Source organism: Amblyomma americanum, chromosome 1 (genome assembly GCF_052857255.1).
Source record: "Amblyomma americanum isolate KBUSLIRL-KWMA chromosome 1, ASM5285725v1, whole genome shotgun sequence".
NCBI classification, from domain to species: domain Eukaryota; kingdom Metazoa; phylum Arthropoda; class Arachnida; order Ixodida; family Ixodidae; genus Amblyomma; species Amblyomma americanum.
In genome coordinates, this window is record NC_135497.1 from 193,066,050 (window position 1) to 193,079,868 (window position 13,819).

General features: G+C 52.0%; 1 pseudogene; it reads right to left on the minus strand.

Annotated features, from left to right (window-relative positions):
• Positions 1 to 2,212: 2,212 nt before the first annotated feature.
• On the minus strand, positions 2,213 to 3,192 carry LOC144115291 (uncharacterized; annotated as a pseudogene).
• Between the last annotated feature and the right edge of the window lie 10,627 nt (positions 3,193 to 13,819).

The window sequence follows — 13,819 nt, forward strand, 5'->3', positions numbered from 1 at the left end:
TCTACTGTAGCAGTGACTTTAAATGCTATTCATTCATGTCAGAAGCCAGAAAAGGCCACAGAAAGAGCACCTTTTGAAGCTTTATTTGGCCAAGGACAAACCATAACTAGCTCAACGACAGGCAGCACAAATTCGCGGCTTTCATGTGGGTCTTTTGAGCTTGTGGTGCTTCTTTTTCTCTCTTGTTGGTTTTCGCGCTTTGTTCAAAAACTTTGTGTAGAAATGAAGCCTTTTCATAATAAAGAACTTCAGGATGCTCCTTGTGAGTGCATCTTTGTGATCCTCACAGCCAATAAGTGGTGTATTCTGCAAGTAATGAGCCATATCTATAATGCTGTCTCTGTGCAGATTGTGCCAACTAAACCATACCGTAAAAGAATCTTCCAAGGCTACCACAAAGGAGTAGAGCTGGCTAGACGGGTATAGGAGGCCTCCTTTGTCACAGAAAGCAGTAAAAGAAGACAGGTCCTTGTCGGCATTTTCAGCTGTTGTAAGGATCGAGCTCCTTAAAACACTCTTGGCATTTTGTTGTCAAGATTTTTCGTCTTGCGACGTACCCTGCCAGATAATAAATGAGCCTGGCATCGCTAGTCTGCTCTGGGTAAGCGTGGTCTCCAAGCAAATGAGCCGTCTGAAGTATACTGGAGGCTTCATCCAATTTTCCAACGTCAAGCAGATTATCCACATGACTGGACACCTCTTTTGCTCCTACCAAAGATACAAGGGTGCCACCTGCACAATTTCCTGTCTGGTTCTTTGACCAAATTGTGAAAGCTAAGACAGTTCACAGCGGTGAGAAACTGTGCTGATGTTGGGTGATCATTGCATCCCGAGAATTGCCGAATTACTCCAAATAGCTTCTCAATTGGGTCCTAACTTAACCGAGAAGTTAGCAGATACTTATAGCCAACTAGCTGTGTGAGGTAGGACAAAAGCTGCAGTGTTGCATGTAGAGTCACTCTAAGGCCTTCTGCTGTGCCAGGTGACAAAAAACCTCCTTTGGAGAGCCCTGTGCTTGCTTCCCACTTTTTGATGTATTCCAGGGCATTGTTCAACGCCAGTTCTTCTTTCGAGTTTGGCCTTAGTCCATCTGCGGTCATTCTTGATGTCATAATGACAATCAGTTCATGCATGAATTTGACGAACTTTTCTGTGTGGTCACCATAGGTGCACGATTTCCCAATTTGATTTTTATAGAAGAAAAGACCTCGAAGAAGTTCTGGGCTGAAAAGATTGAAAGCAAAATTAACTTTTATTTTTTCGATATTGTTCGGATTGACGTGCACCTCTGTGATTTTAGGCATCACTTTCAATGTGGTTGCACACTTGTCAAGTTCATGTGCAATTCGAATTGGCTTCACATCCACATGGCCTTCCGGTGTTATATACCCATTTTTCACAAAACCATTTCGGACACATTTCACCAAATGCGGAAAATCAGAGATGAAAAAGAGGCGTCGGTCATTTCCAGCTGGGTGAGGCGCAGATGACTTTATAGCAGATGTCGTTCCAGAAATTCCGAACTGTCGCCACATAGCCCTATTCCATGATGCTCCATCACAAGTTATGTAGTCAACTCGGAGGCCAGCATTCTCCGCAAGTACAACTTCCAGGATTATCTTTGAAAGCAAAGGCGCCTTCACGTTTCCTCTGGATGCAAACGTTCCAAGAATTTGGTGCCATGATCCCGAGAGAGGCTGGAACATGATTACCATACCATGGTCACATGTTACCCCTCTTTCACACTGTGGAGTAAATGTGCCCAGGTCAACAAATCCATCAATCTTTTCAGTGTCTCTTGCCACTGCAAAATTCTCTGACAACTTCATCTCATCTATTATCAGACTGCCGTGACGCTGGAATTCAGTCATCTTTTCTGTTTTTTGCGCAATGCCTGAGAGGACACTGGCACTAAATCCGAATGTGCTTTCATATTGCTTCATATATGTCTTCAGACAGGTACGGCTATGGAGCACCAAGATATTTTCCCTCCTCACATGCTCGTAGAGCCGTGGGCTCTTCATATGCATAATTATGCATTCAAGTAGCCATTCTGGGCTGTACCGCATGCCTTTTGGGGACTTGCGGCTTGCAGCCTTGAAACACTGCATGATAGCAGCCCTCTGTTTTGGAGGAAGCTGATCAATCTTCTTCTGCAGGGAAGCCTATTCAATTTTCTCGTTATATTCCTTCATTTGTGAGATCACCTGATCTAGTGTCCACTTTCGTTCTCAGGCGGCGAACTGTCTGCAAGCTTGCTTTCATCTTTGTTGCTGCATTCCTTTTTTTTCCCCTTCAGCTGCCTCGTTCGGCACCTCTGGTTGATGAGTAGCCTCCTGAGGCACTTGCATGAAATGCAACATTTCTCGTTTTGATCTGTCACACCTTTGCATTTCTTGTGGTAGAGGCCCCCATTCCAAATTTTCAAGTTCACATTGAGCAGGCAAGGGGAAATTCCTCCAAGAGCCCAGCTCCCGAGCAAACCTCTATGCTGTCAACAGTCTGCAGAAGCGACGCTGGATCGCACGGCAGTTCTAGCGTGAGCTCTAAGCCACGAACGTAAACCTCGTATTTCACACCACTGTCCACGTCACGAAACACCACCGTCTTCTGTGCGTGTAGGAGGCTCGTGTCGGTACCAGGTAAGCACAGGCTGTAGACCACATGGAGCGGTTTCTCACCGAACACGTGTCTTCCCCATCTGTTTGACGGAAGTGGTACATTTATGCAGTCGACAGCAAGCACTGGCCGGTCGTCAAGTAGAGAAGCATCTTCCGCGCTGTCGGGAGACGGCTCATCCATTCGATGCCTTTTGCGAATATTTGAAGGTTGTGGGTCTGGCCTTTCCCGGGACTTCCTTTTCTTGGGGACTGGCTTCGACAGGTACTTTGGTACGTTAGGAAAAACTGTTGGAATTGCGTCTGGAGAAAGAACTGGTCTGCTCCGATCAATGCGCACCAACTGTCCCTGGATAACATGTTCAAAGTGCCGCGACACAAACCGGGCGTCGAAATGTAGCTCGCAGACAGCAGCGTGTCGCTCAAGCGGTTTATCTGCTCGTGGAATATTCCTTTGCCACTTCAGGAACAGCTCTTCATCTTTTGGCACGCCGAATAGCGAGAGCTTCATTTTGCACGATTTGTACCCGGTTGAGCAGCCGGGTACAAAACAATAGCTTTGCCATCGGCTCATGTTCCACGCAGCATAAAAGAATCCGACAAATCGCTTGAAAAACCACCAAAAAGAGCAAAAATACACACGATGCCTGGCTGACTACACTGTTGTGTGATAGCTCAAGCAACGTGTAAGCGACGGCAAGCGCCACCTCGCGGATGCATCGCCAAGTGGCATCAGCGCTCCCCATAGATGCCGCTACGCGATCGCCACAGTTCAAAGTTCCAGCCACTGTAACGTGGCGTGTAAACACGTCCCGAATGTCAGTGGCGCTGCTGCTCCTGGCCCCGTCAGGGAGGACGTCCTATTCTATTAAAGCGGGGGAGTCCTCGTTGAGGGCGGCCGCGCGTACCTGGCGCAAGACCAAGGTGTCTGCTATGGGCCTGCCCTGGTTGAAAGCTTGGCCCGCCGCACGCGACCACTGCCGCAGCAGCGTCTGTCACGGATCTAACCGGAGAACACTCGGGCGAAAAGAATGGACTAGGCGACGGGTGTACCGACACAAACGCACATTTAATACACCTTACGTGACGCACACACTATAACAGAAAACTAACAAAACTAACACAAAACACAAAGACTATAAATACACACGACCCGGGCACACTGCTACCAGCGTCTACTACTAGCGTTCTACTATTCGTGGTCGGCGTTCGTGCTCACGGTTGGTTCGGTGCGGCTGCGGCGTTGTATGGATCAAGTACCCGGCGTCGAGGCGGCGTTCGGCGTGCTTGGGCTGGCGTTGCTGGCGGCGTCGCTGGCTGCGTCGTATAAACTCCCGGTCCAAGCGCCCGTGGAGGTGATGCCGGTGTTGTTGGCGTTGGGGGCACCACCCGGATGGGTGGCAACAGCGCTGGAGATACCCCTGGCCGTAGGAGGTGGTAGCGTCTTCCGTTGATTCCCCGGAAAGGGCTCAGGCACGGCAGGAAATCCACGATGCGAAGCCGTAGAATGCGAGCTCACCGGAGCAGTAGCCGGCGTCGCTCTCTTCCAGCCAAAGTGTCCCTGACCCGCCGGAGCCTCCGCTTCTCTGCTGTTCCCCCCTGTGCGTCGCTCTCACTCGCCCTTTTGCAGCCTCGGTGTTAGTCCACGTAAGCCTTATCGTCGTCTTCTTCTCTTCTCCACCAATCGTCTCTCTCCATCTCACCGAATGCTTCTTCTTCCTCTTCTGTATTCTTTGGTTAATCCACTTCTTCTTCACTCCTCTTTCCTTTAAAATTTAATTTAGGCTCCTTAATATATGTGACAAGGACCCCCTCTCTCAATAATTTTTCCATGAAAAACTGCTCACGTCATCCTCATCTTCAAGCCATCCAGCCAACCGACTATCTTCTGTGGCGATTCTGGACCCAGCACATAACACACCGCAGATGCCCAGCACACACCAAACGCACACCACTAACACAGCAGACCAAATTGCGTTTTTAGAACACTAACACACCACTACCGTTGTTCGTACAGAGTCCTTAATAAACATGTTCATGTCCACAACACACTCCCTTGTATGATCACATAGCACCAACAAGAGCAACAACAAGATAAATCCCAGAGATGCATTAACGCAACAACAACAAGATACATGCCAGAGATACCTAGAGCTGTTCAGTTAGCTCTATCTGTATACAAGTCTACGTTGTAATATATCACCTCCGTTTTGCCTGGCCCCTCCGAAATCGTCCCCTCCTTGATTTGGAGTAGAGCTGTGATCGTCTGTCTTGATTTACATTGGGTTTAATTAGTACCTCATCCACTCCTGCATTTTCCTTCCCACTGCACGTGGGCACCTCGGCAACATCACCTGCCTCGGCTACTACCGAGCATGCTACCTTGGGGGCGTACCGTACGGGACCTCTTCATATTTCTTCAAAATATTTACATGGAAAACCCTCTTAGTGCCATCTATCAATACCTCATAATCCATGTCCTTTTTCTTCCGCGTCACAAGGTACGGGCCCTTCCAATGCACCAGTAACTTATTATGATCCGTGGGTAGCAGGACGAGAACCCTGTCGCCCGGATCCAGATTTCTGTGAATGACTTTATTTTCATAATATCCCTTGTGGCGTTCACGCGCCTTTTCCAGGCTTTGATGTGCAAGCCTGCATGTTTCTTCCAACTTGTCCCGCAACTAAAGAACGTATGTGTATGTTGTCTTGAGATCTGATGCAATCTCCTTATTAGCCCACAGCTCCTTGAGTATTGTAAGTGGACCTCTAACGGTTCTCCCATACAACATCTCGAAGGGCGAGAAATCAAGACTTGTTTGCGGTACTTCGCGGTAAGCGAACAAAAGAGCTGGGAGATATCTATCCCAATCAGTAGGTCTCTCCTGGCACATTTTCTTGATCATATTTTTGAGGTTGCCGTTGAACCGCTCTACAAGCCCATTACATATGGGATGGTAAGGCGTCGTCAGTAACTGTCTTACTGACAAAAGGCGGTTAACCTCCTTCATTAGCTCCGACGTGAAGTTCGAGCCCCGGTCACGCAAAGCTTCCCTCGGGAACCCATAACGCGAAAACATTTCCACAAGACCCTCCGCCACTTGGATACTGTCAATAGTTCTCAGTGGAATAGCGTCAGGATAACGAGTGGCCACGTCAACTAGAGTAAGCACATATCTATTACCTTTGGCGGACACTGGAGAGACTGGCCCCACAATGTAAATAGCCACTCGCTGAAACGGTAGGTCGATGGCTGGCATCTTGCCCAGAGGTACGGGACCAATTCTTCCCTTCGGAACTGTGCGCTGGCACATGTCACATGAGCTAACAAAGCGCTTAACGTCCCTCTGAACACCCGGCGACAAAAGCGAGCTAATCTCAGGCTGTAGTGTAAGACACTCTTCACCAGAGGAGGCAGAGATGGCGGCGATTGCCCTGGCAATCACAAACCCATCAACTAGAATTATCATCACCGATTCTAAAACTGCAATCAAAGCCTATGACAACGGTCAAGTGTCCAAAGAGGCCGGCAAAATTCTGCAAGCAGGCAAGGAGAACGTACCTAACGACCTAGTTAGCATAATATGGGCACCCGCCCATAGTGGACTCAAAGGGAACGAGATCGCCAACGAAGTCGCCCGAGCACTCACACACCGGGCCCCAACGCAGGCAGAATACTCCCTGTCCAAAAAGCGACACTTAATCACTTACAGTGAAATTCTAGAACACTACAGAATGGGGAGGAGAACCCTGCCTCCCCGCCCCATACATCTCTCACAAAGAAGGAAGAAGTAATCTGGCGAAAACTTCAGACGGGTACTTTTCCAAACACGTATGTCCTACACAAATGGCATCCTGAGGTGCACTCTTCAATTTGCAAAAACTGTGAAGACATAGCGACCCTAAATCACATGCTGTGGGCTTGCCCAGCGCTAAATGGTCGACATGGAAACAGAGAGTCATGGGAATCCTCCCTCCATAGCCAGGAAGAACAAGTACAGCGACAAGTCATCGGTCATGCCCAGGCCGCCGCCGGAAGTCAAGTGATTCCGGCTGACGTCTAGGGGGGAGGCAGACGGTGAAAGGGGAACTGCGTCTCACCCATCACCCATACTCTCTGACGGGTGCAAATAAAGTGCTTTCTCTCTCTCTCTCTCTCGGTAACACCAGCTGTTGGACTCGCCTTCCTGAACTAAATATGCATTCCCTGTGCAGAAGACCATTTACCGATTGATACTCGAATGACGTCCGACTCTTCTTTCTTTTCACTCTTTCCCCGACTCTTTCCAAGCAAGCCTTAAAGCTCGGGTCTTCTTTTTGCCTAATTGCAATTTCGCCCGGTGTTACGCTCAGGCACATCGTAACAGGAGTAGAGAGCGGACGCTGCGTTGCTCGGGCTGTCGCTTGAGCTCTTGTCTCCACTGCCGACGAGAAACTGACTGCACCCGTCTGACCTGTCGCGGGCCTTTCCTCTTTTGGATGTTCTTCAACGTCGAGCATCCTCTACTCGGGATCGGGGTCTTCGACACTTCTTGCACCCGTAATGTTTCCCAAGATGAGATCGTAGATGGGTTGGTCTACGCATTTTGCCATTACCTGCCCAGTATAATATGGCGTGGACGCTAGAATCCTGGCTTCAGGAAGGTACCTTACTGTGCTGTCTACAAGAGTGACGGCCGACACTTCCCCTGTAAGACCCTCGTCCTTCACCAGGCTTCTCCGAACCAAGACTGTGTTGGCTCCGCTGTCTCTAAGCGCCAATATAGGACGGTCCCCTAGCTGCCCAACCACCACCGGCATTGCTGCTTTCGACTTGGGCGTTCCACTCACTCCCTCATTTTCCAGCGGCATTTGCTCTCCTTTCAGTTGTGGAACTTCTGGTGGCGTGACAAGTTCTACCCTAGAGTCGACAACGCATGCAGCTCGGTCCTGCGTTCTGTATCGCCACTCATCCAGAGTATGACCCCTCCTCTTACAACCTTGACACACAACCTGTGTTTTTTGGGCAGCGCTACTAGTTCGACAGTCAGCTGCACGGTGTCCCACCTTGCTGCAGAGAAAACACCTTACTGGCGCCTTAGATGCACCGCCATATGCTCTTGGTTTCGCCGCATCTGTCTCTAGGGTCTTTTGGGTTTCGTCCTTTGCCTTACTCAAATTTCTTAGCCCTTGAGCCTCGAGGAATTGGTCTGCAGTGTCGGTGAGCTCTTCCAATGAACACAACTTTCTTTCTTTCAGGAATAGCGCTAGCTTTGAGCTGCAACATGCTAAAAATTGTTCTGACCAGCTTGTCACGCACCCCTTCAAAACTCTTTTCTGTGTTTGACATATCAAGCCACCTATCAAAATAGTTGGTCAGCCTGCAGGAAAACTGCTTAGCGGTTTCCGAATCCACAGGTTTCGCGGTGCGAAATCTCTCATGAAAACCCTCTGCCGTAAGCCTGAATCTTTGGAGGAGCGCCTTTTTGACTTTCTCGTAGTCCATGGAATCAGCAGCAGGCATCCTTCCAAACACATCCAGTGCCTTTCTGACTAAACACATGCTCAATGCCGTGGCCCATTCACTGCGCTCCCAGCATTGGCTCAAAGTTATCCGCTCGAATCGTTGCAGATATGCATCCAAATCATCTCTCTTGTCATCGAAAGGAGCCATCAGCTTTCTTGGGCAAACTCTGGCCGGTATAGGAGATTCTGTACCCGCTAAGGAACGCTGATCATTGTCCGTGATATCGTCATATCCTCCCGTGACATGCGCCTGTTTCCACAAAATAAACTCCTCCCGTTCTATCCTTCTTTTCCCCTGTTCTGCCTCGCGGGCTCTTCTAGCTTCTCGCTCTTCTGCCTCGCGAGCTCTTTTCTCTTCTCGCTCTTCTGCCTCGCGAGCTCTTTTCGCCACGCGCTCTTCTGCTTCACGAGCTCTTTTCTCTTCTCGCTCTTCTGCCTCGCGAGCGTCTGCGCGTGCTTGCGCCCTTTCCTCTCTCTGCTTATCTGCCTCCTCTCTCTGCATCTTTTCCTCCTAGTCATAGAGACGCATCGCCTTTTCTTTGCTTAACCCCTGCTTGAGCGCCAGTTCTAACGTTTTTGCCATATCCATACTTACCCGCCGCGGTGGCTCAGTGGTTAGGGCGCTCAGCTACTGATCTGGAGTTCCCGGGTTCGAACCCGACCGCGGCGGCTGCGTTTTTATGGAGGCAAAACGCTAAGGCGCCCGTGTGCTGTGCGATGTCAGTGCACGTTAAAGATGCCCAAGTGGTCGAAATTATTCCGGAGCCCACTACGGCACCTCTCTCTTCCTTTCTTCTTTCACTCCCTCCTTTATCCCTTCCCTTACGGCGCGGTTCAGGTGTCCAACGATATATGAGACAGATACTGCGCCACTTCCTTTCCCCCAAAACCAATTATTATCATTATCCATATCCACACTTTCTGCCGTCGAGAGATAGGAAAAATCCGAGACAAAGCAAAAAGAAAAAAGGCAATGTACCCTGGCACAGGCTCGCCACTTATCTTTGTCACGGATCTCCCCGGAGAACACTCGGGCCAAAAGAATGGAGTAGGCGACGGGTGTACCCACACAAACGCACATTTAATACACCCTACGTGACGCAAACACTAGAACACAAAACTAACAAAATTAATACAAAACACAAAGACTATAAATACACACGACCCGGGCACACTGCTACCAGCGTCTACTACTAGCGTTCTACTATTCGTGGTCGGCGTTCGTGCTCACGGTTGGTTCCGTGCGGCTGCGGTGTTGTATGGATCAAGTACCCGGCATCAAGGCGGCGTTCGGCGTGCTTGGGCTGGCGTTGCTGGCGGCGTCGCTGGCTGCGTCGTATAAGCTCCCGGTGCAAGCGCCCGTGGAGGTGATGCCGGTGTTGTTGGCGTTGGGGGCACCACCCGGATGGGTGGCAACAGCGCTGGAGATACCCCTGGCCGTAGGAGGTGGTAGCGTCTTCCGTTGATTCCCCGGAAAGGGCTCAGGCACGGCAGGAAATCCACGATGCGAAGCCGTAGAATGCGAGCTCACCGGAGCAGTAGCCGGCGTCGCTCTCTTCCAGCCAAAGTGTCCCTGACCCGCCGGAGCCTCCGCTTCCCTGCTGTTCCCCCCCTGTGCCTCGCTCTCACTCGCCATTTTATAGCCTCGGTGTTAGTCCACGTAAGCCTTATCGTCGTCTTCTTCTCTTCTCCACCAACCATCTCTCTCCACCTCACCGAATTCTTCTCCACCAATCATCTCTCTCCACCTCACCGAATGCTTCTCCACCAATCATCCCTCTCCACCTCACCGAATGCTTCTTCTTCCTCTTCTTTATTCCTCGGTTAATCCACTTCGTCTTCTTCTCACCTCTTTTCTTTAAAGTTTAATTTAGGCTCCTTAATATTTGTGACAGCGTCCCGTACCGCGCCTTTAGCAGGTTTAAATAGTCTTTCATAGCGAAGGAGAGCGGCGCGCCTCTTTTCACGATACGAATGCGCGTCAGCGTCTCATTAAGCTCTCGCGTGATGCGCGATCTCCGTAGGCGGCCCTCTCCGATGAGGAGGGAGCGTCACTCGGCTTTCCGCTCATCCGAGGGCACGGGTGAATCATTACGCGCGCCAGGGGCACTTAGCGCACGTTTTAACGAGACGACGCTCGACGCGTCTGTCAGTATGCTGGAGTCCATTCGCCACGGGTTCACACGTGGGGCGCACCTGCCGAAGTCCAGCACTACTGACAGCGGTCGATGGTCTGAGATGCGCGGAGTGCCCCTGGTGAACTCGAGCACATTACAAGAGGTGATGAAGCGCGCAAGTTCGGGGGGGGGGGTAGGATAAACTTATCTAGTCTGCTGGCGGAATGTCCTCTTTCCCAGGTAGGCTCGAAGGTGTCGCCGTGCTGGACGCAGAGGTCCCGCAGCGACCGTGCTCCGGCGTAGGGCCGACCTTGCCCGGGGCCGCGCACATCTCGCGAGGGGTCGAGTACACAGTTAGTCGCCTACCATGACAGTGGGGTAGGTATCGAGGAGAAAAAAATCTAGTGATTCCAAAAATTGCAAAGAATCGCTCCGTTGTGCCGGCGCGTAAACCACCAACGCCCTGACACGTCTGCCGTTTAGCGCGAAATCGACGGCCAGTGTGCGGCCGTCGATCACGTACGTACAGTGCGCTCCAGATCGCAGGGAGCTGTTCGGAAATACTACACCGACACCGCACGAAGCGGCGTCAGTGAGTGAGAACGCGGACGCGAGGAAGCGGTCCTTAAAGCTGGTGACATCATGTGGGCCACGAAAATTACATTCTTGGAGGAACAGAATGTCGACGCCCTGCGCGCGGGCGAAGTGCATCACCTCCCTCTGTTTGTCTAGTGGTCGAAATCCCTGAACACTCAGGGAGAGGAGATGCACGGCCGCCATTGCGAATAAACAGGTTGCCGACATTCTGCTTACAATTCTATAGATATCTCCGCCATTGGCGGAGTTGTACGCTCGCCCGACCTTTTTCGGTTTTGACCGAGTGGCCCCTTCGGGAGTGGCATCGGAGTCTTTGGCCGGTGACAGTGCATGCTTGCCCGTTGACCCTTTGTTGGAGTGCGGATCGGTAGTCCGCGGGCCAAAACAGGTCCGTGGTACGTCGTCTGGATACACCGAGTCACGCTGGGCGGTGTCGGTAGGCTGTGGCGCAACCAGGGTGTGGTCCTTGGATTCCAGGGTGGCTTCGTCTGGGGTGTCCAATGGCGACCGGCGGCGCCGCCGTCGTCGTCGAGACGCACCTGCTGCGTTCGCCAAGCCGAGTCGTGGGAGTTGCTCGCAGCGGAGGTCCCCTGTCAGGCGGAGGGTTGCCTGGCGTGAGGTCGCTGCGTCGTTCTCCTCCGCCGAATCGCGCGAGTCGCTATCGCTAGACGATCCCGAGGTGAAGAGCTGCGGGAGGTCGCTGTTCGGAGGGAACATGAGAGACTCGGTCGAGTCCCCTGTGTCTGCCGACTGCTCCCCCGAGGGTGCAGTAGGCTCCGGCTCGGGCTGGCTCTCGGCAGCGTGGTCCGCTTCTGCAGCAGGCGTGTCGGTGTCTTGGCTCCATGCGGGCACTGCAAACTCCTTCGGCGTCAAAGCCGGAACAGGGTTCTCGGGCTGGGGCGCCGCAGGCAGGTCGGGTTTCTTCGGAGCGTTGCCGGAGGCGAGACGCCGCCGCGTAGGAGCGCGGGCGAAGGCAGTCGGCCGTCGCGTGTCTCCCGGAGCAGCGTCGGCAGCTCGCCTCGCACCCAGCCGTATCGTGTCCGAATACGTCTCAGCGGGCGCACCGTGGCGTCCGGCAGGCCGCGCCCACGTGTCCGTCCTGGCCGCAGCGGGAGCACACTTTTCGCACTCCCCGACAGTCGAACATTACTCGGTGCCCCTGCACTGTCATGAAGGTTGCAACGGCCTGCTTCATCTCCATCTTGATGAGGCGTTGGCCGTTTCCTACGTGACGGCGTCCCTTGAGCGAAGGGGGGGGGGGGTGATTTCCAGGACTTTCCCGTAGGCGCTCAGTGCTGCAGCTAGTGCAGCGTCCCCGACGAAGAGCGGCACTCGGAACGCCGTCACGACGACGACGGATGGGCCGACGGAGGCGACGGGCACGGAGGTTCCATTCACGGTGAAGGCGCCCTCCGCTAGCAGCTTTTGTGCCGCCGCGGCCGAGGTCGCAGCGACACAGAACTTAAATCCTCCTTGATCCTCAACTACTGAGCCGGAGTTCCCGGGTTCGAACCCGACCGCGGCGGCTGCGTTTTTATGGAGGAAAAACGCTAAGGCGCCCGTGTGCTGTGCGATGTCAGTGCACGTTAAAGATCCCCAGGTGGTAGAAATTATTCCGGAGCCCTCCACTACGGCACCTGTTTCTTCCTTTCTTCTTTCACTCCCTCCCTTATCCCTTCCCATACGGCGCGGTTCAGGTGTCCAACGATATATGAGACAGATACTGCGCCATTTCCTTTCCCCAAAAACCAATTATTATTATTATTACTATTATTATTATTATTATTATTATTAATATTATTATTATTATTATTATGCTGGAGGCTTTCCAGCCCTTTGGGGCCGATTATTGCTTCCAGGCCGTCGACAACGTCGTCGGCCGTTGCGTCAGCGCCGAGCACGAACAGGAAACAGTGCGCCTTGGGTGGAGGCGCCCGGAACTCCGGAACAGCAGCAGCACCGGCAGGAGGCATGATGGCAGCTGGGGCAGCGGCAGTCAGCTCCACCGAATCAGGAAACGGCGGCCTGCGGGCGGCACGGCTCCGGGACGGCGATCCCCAAGGAGGCCGACAAACGTAGCACTGCGCAGGCTCCTGTCCAGATCGTACGGCGGGTGCCTCAACGTTATTCCCAGGAACCAGCACTGACACTACGAAAGGCTGCTGGGTTTTGCTTCGGTCTGTTGTTGCCAGGAAGAAAAAAAAAGGGAAGCGCACAGGCCTGCTCACTGGCTCAAGACGAGCCACAATCGCTACCACGTGCAGATAGTATGAGTGTTGAAAGATGGGATAGAAAAACTGGATAGTAAAGACGCGCTAAAGACAAGGCCGATCCCGGAGGCAGTGCAATACCGGGCCAACCGGTGGCGGGAGTGAAGCATCCTTTAAACTCTCCGCCATATTTCCAAATATAAGTCCAGTTGGACCCGTAAAAGATACTATGAGGACATTTGCACCTTTGAGAGTCTAGGACCGATAGCAGCACCACTCTCCGGAGTGTGGCGAGCATCTGGGCTTTCCTTTAGGACCCGCATACATGCGCAACGTATTGCTTCAACGAGTTACGACAATAATCGCTTTCTGTTTATTCTGAATGCACATTCCCATTGTAACGCAAGTTAGCTGCGCTAACAACATAGAAGTTTAAGTTATCACTTATAATATAACGACCACGGATGCGATTTCAGTGCTTGGAACGCCAGTCAGGGATCGCCTGCAAGCACGTGGCGGGGAACAGAGTTTCTAAGCCGTACCCAGAGGAAAAGCTGGCGCCACCGTCGAAATTATTCCGGAGCCCTCCACTACGGCACCTCTACTTCCTTCCTTCTTTCACTCCCACCTTTATCCCTTCCCATACGGCGCGGTTCAGGTGTCCAACGATATATGAGACAGTACTGCGCCATTTCCTTTCCCCCAAAACCAATTATTATTATTATTATTATTATTATTATTATTATTATTATTATTATTATTATTATTATTA